Below are 15,258 nucleotides of genomic sequence, written 5' to 3'. Positions count from 1 at the left end.
CAGAGGTAACTGGATGTTTTAGAGAGAGAATGATAGAATGAAGGTGAGTGGGTGGGCTCATTCAAGTCAGGAAAGTGAAAAATTACTGAAAGAAGGAGCAGGTTTGTCCATTTGCAACTTACAGGGATTTGTTAACAAGTGCTTAAGTGAGGTTCCTGCTCCCCACAGAAACTGGGAAATGTTTTGAGGCCTGGTCAAGAAGAAGGTTTAGAGGAGTCTGGCTAGAGTTTGGTCAAGGAGACAGTGTTTGTCAATTTATCCTCCTGTTCAAGGCAAGAAGGTGCATTCTTTGTTCTTCTGAACAATGTGAGTCCATTCGTCATTTGATTGCCTTTTGTTTATTAAGTACCAGCCAAACCATCTGTTGAGACTTGAGAAACACAAAGATTAATGGTTGTAGATGACCGCCTATACATCCAGTTTGGGAGTCCAGAGAACAATCAGTTGAACACATTTCTACACTTTAAGTTATAAGCAGCTTTTGCTGGTAGACTAAGAACAGCAATAGCAATAGGATGGATTTTCTGGTCTATGCTTTGAATGTTTGTGGCGATGGCACAGATACCAGTTTCACAATCAGAGTTATTTCCCAGAGCAGAATAAGGAAGAGTCAAGAGTTCTGGTGGACTTTCTGAACGGCCTGTGCGGTGGTGGCTCCAGATAGAGCAGTTGCCCATGCATGATTTGCTGTGATGCTGAATCCTTTGAAGGGCATATCCATTTTTTGGTTGCAGAATGCAGAGCTTTTTCAGATCTGACCTAAGGGAGGAGATAGCTACAAGACAAACTGAGTGCCAGTAAGGATCTAGGGAATCAGATTTAATTCTCAGTGATGCCCAGGAACGAGAGGAAAGAAAATTGGAAACATCAGTTTGGAGAATTGTAGCCAGAGTTTTTGCTGAGGGTTGATGAAATGTGTAAGATGGCAGGGTCCAGTTTAATTTAAATAATAGAATCTCAAAGATAATGAACAGGACTAGAATCTGATAACTTAGGGTGTGTTGTACTTTAACAGCACATAGCAAAGCTGGAATTGGATGCGATTTCCCGGATATAGGGACACGAAAATGTAGTAATTGAGAGTTGGCTCTGAGGTCATATTGCCTGTGTTTTAATCAGATACCTCTACTTTATTCATTACTTTGCTTTCAAGCAAGTCATTTACTTTTCTCTGGGTCTCTGGTTGTCTTATTTGAAAGAGGGATACTCTGAAGGAGAATATACCCGTGGGGTGATATTGTGGCGCAGCAGGTTAAGCCACTCTGCAAGTTGGCATCCCATATCTGAGCTCCCGCTACTCTGCTTTCTATCCAGCTCCCTGCTAAATTGCCTGGGAAGGAAGCAGAAGATAGTCCAAGTGTTTGGATCCCTGGATCCCTGCCACCCATGTGGGAGACCTGGATGGAGTTCCAGGTTCCTGATGGCAGCCTGGCTCAGCACCAGCTGTTGTGGCCATTTGAGCAGTGAATCAGTGGATAGAGGATCTCTCTCTCGCTCTCTGTTTCTCCCACTCTTTTATCATTTTGCCTTTGAAATAAATAAGTCCTTTTAAATAAACAATATGTACCTTATAGGACTGTTTTAATAATCAAATAAGAAACTTACTTTGATCCATGTCTGATACATTACTGTAAGCAATTACCTTGCTAAGGTACAGTTAGCTTTATGTTTAAGAAAAAAAATAAATATTTATTAAGTGAACATATTCAAAATAAGTTACTGAGAGTACTGCTTAGTTCATTAAAAGTGATCACTTTTGATCTATTAAAAAATACACCCTGAAACAAATTCCTGTATGGTTGTTTTAAAGTAATTTTGCGTGTTAAAGCTAGATCTACAGAAAATAGAAAATGTTTAATTCTTTTGAATAGCATATTTGCAACAGTGTACATTACATTTGTGATAATGTACACGCTGGTTAACAAAGAGTTTATTTAACATATGGAAGTCAAGTGAATGTGGTAACACATTGGTGAATAAGATTACTTTCTATTTAGGTTAAAAACTCCTCTACATTTTGCAGACATGAAAAAAAAGGAGAAAATAGGAAATGCTATATGAAGATCTGTCTTAATAAGCATTAATTGAATGGCTGGAATTTTTAGCTAAAGGCTATACTCTTAATTAAAATTACCTTCAGGGTAAAAATATACCTTTTCTGTGGATACAAGATTGCTAGATAATTTACAGATATAGTAAGTGAAAGGATACGAATATAAGATAATTGATAGTTCTCAGGCAAATTAAATAGTGGGAGGATATTGTGTTAGAATATCAACATTTAAGCTACAATTATGTTGGTGAAAATCCCTCCACTGCTCAAAAACTCAGAGATTTCAGCACACGTAAGGTTTATCTGAGAATTTAAAGGAAACAAAATTTGCAAAAGTGATTGAAAGTAACTAAGTTTATTAAATAATTTCCCTTTCTTATAATTTCTTGTGTTTTGGTTGTCTTGATCTCTTGCTATATATTATATTTTCATTTATTCTCTTTTTATTTATTAATCTTTTTATTTTATTTATTTTTAAATTTTATTTAAGTTATACAAGTTTCATGTATTTCAGATGTACAGATTCAGGAACATAGTGACACTTCCTCCCTACATTCCCTCCCACCTTTGCTCTAACCCTTCTTCCTCCTCCCTCTCAGATTCCCACTGTTAGTTTTACAAAGATCTATTTTCAGTTTATTTAATGATGTTATAGTTAACCCTACACTAAGTAAAAGAGTTCAACAAATAGTATGAAGAGAGAGAGAGAAAAAAAAAAAAAACATTGCTCCTCAACGGAAGAGACGGTCAAATCTCAAAATGTGTATTTCACCCCAATCCATTACATTTTAGGTACTCTATTAGTTACCTTGGATCAGGGAAAACACAGGATATCTGTCTTTTTGGGACTGACTTATTTCACTAAGTAGAATGGTTTCCAGTTGAGTCCATCTTGAAGCTTTGTTACTGAATCACAGCACAATCAGAAAAATATATAAGCCATAAATATAGATAATCACCACTTGGATTAAAAATAGGAATTAATTTACTTGATTATTACTGTACTATCTTTTCTATAACACTGAAATTCTAGGTTCATAATGACAGTATAATAGCTTATTTGGTTTATTCTACAATATATAATGGTTCCAAAATGACAGTTCCTCAATTATCTTATAAAACAAAATTAACACATAGAGCTTAATAGTAACTTTTGCATTGATTTTATTATTACAGGTTTATAGATATTGGCTAATGCTTCTGATAATCAGGCTGTTCTCAATCATCTGTCTGAAGACAGTCTTACTCTACAGCCATGTGTTTCTTATCCCAACTGGAGCCTGTTTGATCAGACATTATGTCTTCCATATTTTTTCCTATGTGACTAATCAGTGTTCCTTCTGAATTGCTAATCCTTAGCTTTGGTTGATCTTGTGGGTTTTTCATTTCCTTTTCTTATTAGGGGTTACCCTGGCTGTGAAAGTTTTCTCACACTTTTGTTTCCTTCTTTTCTCCCCTATCCCTAGATCCTTAAATAACAATAACTTCCATATTTCCAGGTGAAAGAATCAAGTCAGGTGATAGTGTTCATTTTGAACTAGAGGAGTTGTCTCTGAATTCAGACAAAGGCATATATATATATTCCAGTTTGACGATATATTGAGCCTGTTTCCTATATACCCATATCACCAATTTCCAATGCATTAGCTATTATAGTATTTTATTTTATTTTAAGAATATCTTATTTATTTATTTGAGAGATAGAGTTATAGACAGTGAGAGGGAAAGACAGAAAAGTTTTCTGTCTGCTGGTTCACTCCCAGCTGCAACGGCCAGAGCTGAGCTGATCTGAATCCAGGAGCCAGGAGCTTCTTCTGGGTCTCTCATACAGGTACAGGAGCCCAAGTGCTTGGGCTCTCTTCTACTGCTTTCCCAGGCCATAACAGAGAGCTGGATTGGAAGAGGAGTAGCCGGGACTCGAACCAGAATCCATATGGGATGCCAGTGCTGTAGGCAGAGGATTAACCTACTACCCCACAGTGCTAGCCCCTATAGTATTTTATGTTATATGAATGCACCATGAAGATATAGACTATGTATACAGTAATCCTCCTGTGTTGTAGTTTTTCATTTGCTGTCCATGGTTTGAGTTACCTGTGTTCAGTTGCATTCCAAAAATATTAAGTGTTAATTTCAAGAAATAAGCAATTCATAAGTTTTAAGTTGCATGCTGGTATAAATAGCATAATGAAATTCTATACCATCTTGTTTTGTCCTGTTTAGGACATGTGAATCATTCCATCATCCACCATATCTACACAGCATACAATACCTGAGTATTAGTCACATATTATTCAACTTTTTATTACTAAAAAAAAATGCTAAGGCAGCTAACTTTATAAAGAGAAAAAGGTATATTTGGCTCACAAGTTTGGAAGTTCAAGTCCAAGGTCAGGAGATCCTAAAGGTCTGATTAGAGTGGTGGATGACAATAGCTTAACACATGCAGAGGAAGGGCCACATGATAAACTGGGAAGCTAGGAGAGAGTCCAGGCTCAACTGGTGCTGTAATAATGAATCTAATGAGAGTTACCTTTTAAGAGAATGCCCCCAGTGAACTCACTGAACTCCAACTACTGATGGTCTCTTTTCCTTTCAATGGACCCACTCTGCAGACCAAGGCCTTAACACATGGGCTTTGGGGTGCACATCCAAACTAATGCAATCCATAGCAGTGTTCATCCTGGTTATTAGATCGGTTGTCATGGTATTATAGTACTCATATGCAATAGCCTAATGCTGTATCACAGTGTCTACATCACTCACTTCACTTTATGTAGGCATTGTATCATCTCAAACAAAACCTTAATATTTTGAGAGAGACAGATCACATTCATATAACTTTTATTATAGTATTATATAATAGCTCTATGATTAGCTCTTCATCTTTTACTGTGCTAAGTTATTAGTTTAACTTTATCACAGGTGTGTATATACAGGAAATCATAGTGTATATATTGTTTGTCACTATCCTTGTTTTCAAGCATCTTCTGCACTTTGTTTATTGCTATTTATCAAGTGTCTGGTACATACTAAACACTAAACTATTAGCTGAATGAATCAAGATAAAATTGAAAGGGGAAATATAATTTCTTAAGTTAGCTTTCTCCTCTCTCCCCTAAAATATATTCTGGAGCAGAAATGATACGCTGGTTTAAGAAAAATAAAAACACTGGAGTTTATGATGACTCTAACATTTGATACAGATATAAAAACACAAGAAATGAGGATAGTATGGTAATTTAAGTGGTACCCTATTTGTTGACATTAATAATAGATTCATCAGGCCAAATATTTACTTTTTAGCTCTGGAAATCATAATGTAAGAGAAACATCGGGAAAGAAGAGCCTATCTAGAAAGCAACTGATAAATTAAGGGATGTATTAGCTGTTTTCAAATACGCTATTCAAAGAGCAGTTCAGTACAATAGGGATGAAGGGATCCAGGTTTCTGTTTAAGATTTACACAAACTAACTGCTAACCAACTAACTGTAAGAGAGAAATGGTAAGTGTAACTTGGTAAGAGTAGAAATGGCCAAAAATAGAAAAAGTTGAATTTGGAAGTGGTGTTCCCCCCACCCCTCACACCTCAATGGGATATGGGGTTGAGACATAACATCTGTTTAAGGAGTGCTGTGGTGTGGCCTGGGGCACAAATTAGTAATTGGAGGAAATTAGAGGATTTTAAAAATATCCTCACTGGGCAGGCACCGTGGCTCACTTGGCTCATCTTCCACCTGCGGCACCGGCACTCCTCTTCCAGTCCAGATCTCTGCTGTGGCCCAGGAAGGTAGTGGGGGATGGCTCAAGTGCTTGGGCCCCTGTACCCGCACAGGAGACCAGGAAGAAGCACCTGGCTCCTGGCTTCAGATCAGTGCAGCACGGGCCATGGTGGCCATTTTGAGGAGTGAACCAATGGAGGGAAGACCTTTTTCTCTGTCACTCTCTCTCTCTCTCTGTCTAACTCTGCCTGGCAAAAAAAAAAAAAAAAAAAAAAAAAAAAAAAAATTTCACTGGACCCTTTGTCATTCCTAGAAGTGTTTCCAGAGCCATCTCCACTACCATCGCTCTACAATAATTCCTTGAACTAAATAGCTCACTTCTATCTGTTTCATGTTGGGTTTCTGTGTCACATTCCCTTTGAAGAAACAGTTTCCATTCAATGGGAGATCCTTGGTTCTGATGTACTCCTATAGATCCTTGAAGCAGTTTGTTTTTAAGTTGGTTGAATGGATTGGGGTAGAAGGAACCCATTGCACAGAACTGATTCTCTATTACAAATCTACAAAGATCTTAAAGTCCAGAAATATTAGTAAACATATTAATATGTTAAAATTATAATATGCTTGATTCCTTTCTAGCATTTTGTCACAATGAAGTTAGCAAATGAAATTAAAAATGCGATGATATATTGATGACCATATTCACATGGTTTTGTATACACAAATGTGAGAAGCAGATGGGACAGCCCAAGAAAAGCATTCACAAAAGTTTCTGCAGCCAACCAGTGTTGCACCTGTTAACCTGAAAGTAGATTAATAAGGAGATTAGCCACTGTCTTTTCTTAGTGCAGATAAAGATATGTTATTATTTTCACTGAAATTTCTCCTTGGTAGTACAATCAGGCTATGTCTTTTTCCTAGTTTAAAATTGCCATATGTATTTTTACTTGTAATAACATATTGTCCTTGAAAATTCCAGTTGGATAATTTGGACTATCCTATTTAGACAGTATAAAATTATTTTAAATTCTGTCCCATATCATTGGCTTTAATGATCTGTAATGAATATTTTCATATTTATTTGCATTTTTAGATATTATTTTCTCATGCTCCTTGTGATTAGTGATTAGTAATGTCTTCCTCAATTTTCTGAGTTGCTTAAATTATTTAATATTGAGAAATTAAATTCTGGTTACATACACTAATGATATTTTGTATTTAACATATTAAATATTGATGTTATTTTTAAAGACCTGTACTTTCAATCCTGTTGTAGAGTTGGGGAAAACAAACTAAGCATTATGTTGGGGCATAAGTGACTTGCATGGTGATTATATGCTGAACGAATGGAAAATACACAAATGGATAGTTTTGACTCTAATACATCTTATGTATCTCTATAATGCACACTTGTATTAGGTATTAGGTGACTCGTGTTATTTTTGGTATGAGAAAGCATCATTACATCTTTTGTATTTAAAAGTTATTTTTCAATTCAAAAGTTTTCTCACATCTTAAGTTAAATTTGCATTTGAATTCAGAAACTCTACTGATGTGAAGCATGAACAATATTAGAAATCATCAGTATGAAATTTAACATAAGGTAAGACGTTTAAAAAAAAAAAAGCCTGCCGGATCTGAGAGCCAGAACCTATTATCTGAAAAATAAGATGAACTCACTTATGGACCTTTATTTTTAAACTGAAACTTCTAAATTTTGGGAAATGGGTGGTGAATGGATTTCTGATATATGGAGCATGAAGCAGTTGGAAACTATATTAAGGGTTGTGAAAGATATCCCAGCCTCACATGAGACTGAAAGTTTACGAATCACCGTGTGATGAAATCAATTGGAACTTCATCTCTGATGCTGGAAACATGTGGTGACCTGTGATTGCTCTGAAGTAAGCAAGAGAAGCAGAGCAAATGTTGGCATTCACAAGCTATTGGAAAGGTTCCCCTTCTTCGTTTGGGCAGAGACTATTGCTGAGAGTCCACATTGAGAAAGCACCCCATCCATGGGAAAGTGGCTCAGGAAAATATTTTATGCTAGCACTTTTTGAAGTTTCTACTTAAGGCTATTCTACATGAATATTTGAAAAGAGGAGATGTCAAATATAAAAGCACAAGAGGCCCTGAGGGTTTAGTATCTTTATTTGTGTTAGGGTTTCTCATAAATAATTCTATTTTGGGATATAGGCTCTGGTATATAGGTAATAAATGTGACTTTTTAATATCAGAGTTACCCGTAGGATATTAAGTACATTTATTTCAAAGAAATATAAAAATAAAATGAATAAAATATTTCAGGTACCTCAGATCATTGCAAATTAGTCATCGAGTCCCTCTTAGGTTTCCTTGGATTATATGAATAATGCCTTGGGATAGACTAAAACCCAGCAAATATATTTCTGAGGACTGGGGGTGGGAAAGTTTCCAGGAAAGAGAAGCCCATGGGAAGAATTTTTCAACTGACTGTCAAGTAATTTATCTCAATGGAAGAAAAGCTGATTTTCAGTCAGTTTGAAGTAATAGAAGATGTCAGAATTTCAGGGTTTTTGTGTGTACAATAGCCCACTTAACTTGCTGGAGAACACCCTAGGAATAACATATGAATCATAAGGTAGAGTGACATTCAAGCACACTTGTTTTCTTCAAATGTTGATATTTGCCCCTTAAAATTATATAGCTAGAGAAGCTTGTCCTTAGAAGCAGACTGTTGGGGTCAGACAAATAAATAGCTGTGTCAAATATGCAGTTAGATTGCCACCCCAAGATTTTAGGAACTCCTGGGCTGGGGAAATAGTGACCTAAAGGAAGGCTACTAGTTTGTCTACTCTTTGCATTCCATCACAAAAAGGGATAAGTATAATCAGAAGCTGTAGATATTAAAATACCTCCAGTAGTTTTATAGCATTGCCTGTCAATGGACAATGTAAATATTTTGAGCACAGAATGAGCCTCCCTGGACTGATATTTTTCTCAGTTTATGGTGCATGTGGTATTTTTGTCTAGTGTAAAATATTTGGGGGCAGGAACTTGATAATCCTAGAAGGTAGCTTTAGAAAGTTCAATCAACCAAGTACCATCTGCAAATTGGACAGAATTCAGTGTACAAAAGCAAATTCAATTGTCTCCTTACCTCACTAATATTCCCTGAACCAAGATCATAATACATGGTTCATAAAAGACTCTAGAAGTGATTATTCAATGGATGAATGAATAAATGAAAGGGGCTGATGCTGTGGCGTAACAGGTAAAGCCACTGCCTGCAGTGCTGGCATCATATATGGGCGCCGGTTCAAGTCCTGGCTGGTCCACTTCTAAGCCAGCTCTCTGCTAAGGCCCGGGAAAGCAGTAGTAGATGGCCCAAATCCTTTGGCCCCAGCAACCCACATGGGAGACCCAGAGGAAGCTCCTGGCTTCTGGCTCCTGGCTTCAGATCAGCGCAGTTCCAGCTGTTGCGGCCATTTGGGGAGTGAACCAGCAGATGGAAGATCTCTCTCTCTCTCTCTCTCTCTCTCTGTAACTTTGCCTTTCAAATAAATGAATAAATCATTAAAAATAAATAAATGAAAGAGTACACAATGAATATGTCTATGAGATTTCCAGACACTTTGTGCCTTTGTGCACATGCGTTTTGCATATCTATCTCTTGCCCTTCTAAATAGATTTTAAAAAAGAGTACTTTTTTGTGTTTTCTAAAATGATGAATTTTTAGAAAACTGGAGCAGTTTATTTCTAATAAATAGAAAGTGTGGTGAATGAAGATTCCTAAGACTAAGGCCAAATCATTTCAGCACTCTGAGTCTGTCTTAGCACCTATAAAAGGGGTTTATACTACTTGCTTTTACTGGCAAGGTGTTTCTGAATTCTGCTATCCATGAAATACATTCCCATATGTTGTGTAGACATGCAGAGTGTAGTCTCCAATAGCTTCCCCCATTTACTAGTGCCATCAGTGTGATCTCTCTAAACATACAAGATAGTGCAGTGGAGGGCCCCGTGGAATCGTGTTTCCTTGTCAGCATTACTATTCATTAGGTCCATAATATCTAGCAAGTCACTTCATCACTCATCTGTAAAATAATGATAATAAACCTTTTTCTATGAGACTTAAATTGCTAATACGTGAAGAGTAGTTTGGATTGTGTCTGACTTGTTGAAATGCTCAGTAAATCCTTGCCATTTTCATTGGTTTTATTATCATCATCATGTCTTATCTTTCATCCTACTTAAACACACATAGGCAAATACTAGTGTCTACATAAGGAAATCTAATTTGCAAGCATGAAATACTGGTTTCTTACAATCTCACTCATGGCTACACTTCTAGATTTACCACAGCCTCTGATTCCATATCTTATACTTTAGCAATGCCAGCCTACCTGTGATTCCTCCTAGAGCCTGCCTATTTTATTTCTCTGTACCTTTTTACTGGCTATTTCATCTGCCTCGGATGTCTTTCTATTTTTCCAACAAAATTATGTCTGTCCTCTAAGACTACTGAATAGTGTGGTCACAGTGGTCACCTTCTGCCATTTAAATAAAAGCGAGAAGGCTTACTTTCTTGGCACTTGGAATGATTTATCCACCATGGACCACGGCAAATCAACTAGGAAAGCCATACCAGAGCACTGGTGCATCTGCCTTCGGTCTCAAATTTATGAAGAAATGCTCGTGATGCCATATGACAAAGTGACCTCCTTGTTCCATTTAGCACTGAGCCTTTCTTTTAGGGAAATATTCAAAAAAGGTGAGGTCTTATTGCTATTAAATTTGCCATTATGCTGACCTTCTTGGGTGAACCTATTTGGGAGACTAATGCAGATTCATCCCAGGCTACTAAGAATATATTATAATCAGCATTTTTAGAAAATGTTTCTTTACTTTTTACCATTGCATTTCCCATCACAAGGATTTTCTTTGTATTAAAATATAAAATGGAGTAGGCAACATTTTGAATGAAAGGGAGAAATGAAAGGCGATAGCACAATGGGGGCATGATAAGGAAGAAACTGTCAGAACTTTAGAAGTAAAGAAGAGCATATTTTCTTATTTCTTGTGTACTGTTAACAAAAGAACAGTGTGTCCTTGTGCAGTACTGTTTCCCAGTAATTCTCCATCTCACTTTGAGGCAGACTTCAATGTTGCCAATATTTTCTGTGGTAATCACAAATCAATCAAAATCTCCCCCCCCCATATCTCCCTCTCTCCCTCCCCTCCTTCTCTCATCTCTGTCAAGCACGTGCGCGCATGTGTGAGTGTGTGTGTGTGTGAAACAATGGGGGCTATTACAATCTCAAAAATATTACTTGATATACACTTGATCTCCAGGTTTTCCAAGGAAATAAATGAGTATATTCTTAATTCAATGACATTTATCCAGTTTTTTAAATGTTAAGATACTCTAAAACATCTTAAACTATTTAAACAAAAGATACTTATTTTAAGTAGTTTGTATGAAGAATAAACAGAAAGCCATGGTTTGATGGAAAAAGATAGGATTTCAGCTTATTAGACGTTGAGGCCAAACATTTGCTTAGTTATCAAATAAATGAAGTGTTTTGTTTGTGTGTTTTGTCAAGAAGCATTTTTATTGACAGAATAATTGTACATATTTATGAGGTACAGTGAGGATTTGATACTTATAGATAATACACGATGATGAAATTAGGATAATTAGCATATCCATCACTTGAAACGTTTGTCATTTATTTGTATCAGACATTTTACACTTTCAAACTCCTCTTTTAGCTCTTTCTAAAATATATAACAAAATGTTGTAAAATACTGTCACCCCACTGTGCTATAGAGCCGTAGAACTTAATGCTTCTATCTAAGTGTATTTTGGTACCTGTTACCTGATCTTCCTTCCTAACCCCCTACCACTTACCCTTCCCAACCTTTAGTAACCACTATTCTACTCTCTGCTTCTATGAAATAAACATTTTGCTTCCACATATAAGCAAGAAGATGCCCTATTTGTCTTTATGTTCCTAGATTATTTCACATAACATAATGTCCTCTAATTCTAACCATGTCACAACAAACACCAGAATTTCATTCTTTTTATGTCTGAACGGTGTTCCAATATGTATATGTATATGTATATGTATATATAAGTATATATGTGTGTATATGTGTATATATAATATATATACACCACACTTCAGAAATTAATTCATTTATTACTAGACACCTCAGTTAATTCCATGTCTTGGCTATTGGAAATAATGATATAATAAACATGGTCGTAGAGGTATTTCTTTGAAAAAGTGATTTCATTTGCCTGGAATATATACCCAGTAATGTGATGGCTGGATAATATGGTAGTTTTAAAATGATGAAATTTTGAGAAACTCCATGATTTTTAATTTTTTCACCTCTGAAATTAAGAAAACTATATCTAAGCACCAAGGTTGCTTTGATAAATAATGTGAAGTTAATGGGCTTTTGAAAATGTAAAATGCTTCACAGATAGTATTGTTCTGGTTAATGTTTCAAATACAGTTTTGGAAACATAGCAAAGTAAAGGTAACATTATCTCAAAGTTCTCTTCCCATATCAACTACAGATAATAGTTTAACCTTGGTCAAGTTATTTAAATACCTTGGCCTGATTTACTTCCTAGAATTAAGGATTCTATTTAGCCTACCTCAGAATCTAAGCATATGGAACCGGTAAACACACTTCAGCAATTGAAAAGTTCACTGCAGATGCATTTAATAGAAGTAACACAGATAGAATAAAATAGGTAGAAATAAAGAGAGAATGAACATGTGGAAACAAACTATTCTATTCCAGATTTCATGCTCACAAAAATGGATGATCCAAGATAAACCTCTTCCATAATACTAAGGTGAAAGAAATTTCAGTTCTTTTTATTCTTCTGAATCAAACTGAGTTTGCTACTAAAGCTCCACTTACTAGGACAAACACAAAGGTAGCCTGCTATATGTTGGATACTCTAATTCCTTCTATGCAGTTTCACAAAATCTGGGGGGAGCCCTTTGTAGATCCAGAGAACAGGGAAAAGACTATATCTCTCAATCTAACATTGTCTAAATAAGTTGATTTATTCCAAGAGGAGTCAAATCTCTCCTTTCCCACTAGTTGAAAGTAGAGGGATCCTTCCCATTGGCTATTGTCAAGACCAAGAAGTGTTTACTTAAAGTAAAAACTGTAGTAGAAAAATCTCCAAAAGAGCTATTTGTATAACAATAGCTAGCTACATGAATTTGTTTAACCAGTTAAGGATTCAGTTTTATAACTGGCAAATTTAGACAAATTGCATTGATACCATAGGAATTGCAGTCTTTCTCTAAAACATCTTCATAGGAAGCTGGGCTTCCTCTCTCCCTGCCTGCCATGTCTTTATGCATTCCCCAGCCCCTTTTTTTGCTGTGAACCCTCATTAGAGGTCTGGGCAAGATGTTTCATTGTTGGAATTATAATATATCAATAGTTTACATTATCTTAATTTTCTAATTTCCCAGGACATTTTTGAAATGTTAGGATAGCATGAAAAATATATGAGTTCCCTCTATAAAAAGTTAATTAACAATTGCTTTTATGTGATGAACAGCTTCATGGATGAATTATTACTAGGTTTTTTATTAGGTGGCTAAGTAATGCTGAATTCGACTATCTTTGTCATAGTGCTGAATGAAGCCATTCATTGTCAACCCATGTACAACTTATTTTCATTTGGAAAAATTATACTTATGTGAACAAATAAACATAATTTGAATTGTTACCATTAATGAGGAAGTTGGTATCAAATGCTATAATTGAGCCATTTTTAAAATGGATATGTCTACTTATTGGAAGAAAAGAAAGGAAGAAAAAATAAATGAATTCATCATACTGAGATTTTTTTCAGTTCTTGAGTTAGGCTGAAGGCCAAATTCATAATTGCTCATGTATATGTTTTCTAAAACTTGCTTAAGGAAATATGAATGAATTTTCCAAAAAGCAGTTAAAGATTGTAGTTGAAAAATGATCCTCCTTCATAAGTTTTGGTGAGTATAATGATTTCTCTGCATGGGGTATATGCCGGACAATATTTTGCGAGCTGTAGCTCCAGGCAAATTTAAGCTTGTGTTTTTCCGAGATACTAGGATTAGCTTGTTTACAAATTTGCCAAAGTAGCTGCTGTTGCAAAATATATAAACCTTGAGTTTTAATCATTGACACTTCCTTTCTTGCATTTTTAATTTTAGATTTGTTTTTAAAATTTTATGAGGGAGAGAAAGAAAAGGAGAAACACCCTATCTCATGGTTCATTCCCCGAATGTCCTAAATGGCCTGGAAATGGGCCCAGAAAAAGCCCAAAGCCAGAACCCAATCCAGGTATCCTACAGGGATGCCAGAAATTCAACCACTTGAACCATCACTACCACCTTTCATGGTCCACATCAGCAGGAAATTGGAATCAGAAGCCTAAGGCAGGAATGGAATCCTGGTACTAACCACTAGTAAAGACACCCACTATCTGCATATTTTAGCATATCCAATGGTCCTCTACATTTCCTGTTATTTGGATCATCATGATAGGTTTTTGGATTGTGAGGCAACCTGGCCATTGGGGATATTTAAAAGATCCCCAGATGACCTTAATGTGCAGCAAAGGTCAAAAACCATTGAAATTGTAAAAAACATACCAACTCTCATATAAAAGCCAGGAAATTCAAAGAAAATTAAGACCTAAGAATAAACAAACAAGACCTCTACCTTATACCTTATACAAAGTTCAACTCAAAATGGATCTAAATCTACTAGCTGATACCATCAAATTACTAGAGGAAACCATTGGGGAAACACGGCAAAACATTGGCATAGGCAAAGACTTATTGGAGAAGACCCCAGAAGTACAGTCAATGAAGACAGAAATAGAGAAATGGGTTCACATGAAGCTAAGAAGATTCTGTACTGCTAAGGAAACACTAACAAAGTGAAGAGGCAACTGAGAATATAGGAGAAAATATTTGCAAACTGTGCAGCTGATAAAAGATTAATATCCAGGATATATAAAGAGTTCAAGAAACTCAACAACAACAAAATAATCCGATTAAGAAATGGGCAAAGGATTTTTAAAGGATGAAATAAAACTGGCCAATAGACACAAAAAGAATGCTCAGGATCACAAGCCATCAGGGATTTAGAAATAAAAACCGCAATGAGGTTTTACCTCACCTAATTAGAATGGCTATCAACCAAAATTTCAAAAAAAATGCTGGCAAGGATATAGGGGAAAAGGTACCCTAATCCACTGTTGGTGGGAATGTAAACTAGTACAGCTATTGTGGAAAACAGTATGGAGATTCCTCAGAAAGCTGAAAATAAATCTACCATATAACCCAGCATGAAATGAAATCATTATATGAAAGAAATATCTGTTCCCCAAGTTTATCACAGCTAAATTCACAGTAGCTAAAATATGGAATCAAATCAGATATCCATCAGCTAATGATTGGATA

General features: G+C 35.9%; 1 protein-coding gene and 1 pseudogene across 15 annotated transcripts in view; one reads left to right on the top strand and one right to left on the bottom strand.

Annotated features, from left to right (window-relative positions):
* The window catches only part of DMD (dystrophin), a 2,249,390-nt gene that overhangs the window by 386,768 nt on the left and 1,847,364 nt on the right, over positions 1–15,258 (top strand). The gene's annotated exons all lie outside the window — the stretch shown is intronic.
* Positions 1–15,258, bottom strand: part of LOC103351783 (ubiquitin-conjugating enzyme E2 variant 2 pseudogene) — a 116,718-nt pseudogene that overhangs the window by 7,787 nt on the left and 93,673 nt on the right.

The sequence above is a fragment of the Oryctolagus cuniculus genome, chromosome X (assembly GCF_051225735.1).
Source record: "Oryctolagus cuniculus isolate XC-2025 breed Fujian yellow rabbit chromosome X, ASM5122573v1, whole genome shotgun sequence".
In the NCBI taxonomy this organism is placed as follows: domain Eukaryota; kingdom Metazoa; phylum Chordata; class Mammalia; order Lagomorpha; family Leporidae; genus Oryctolagus; species Oryctolagus cuniculus.
This window is presented reverse-complemented; position numbering and strand designations above follow the sequence as displayed.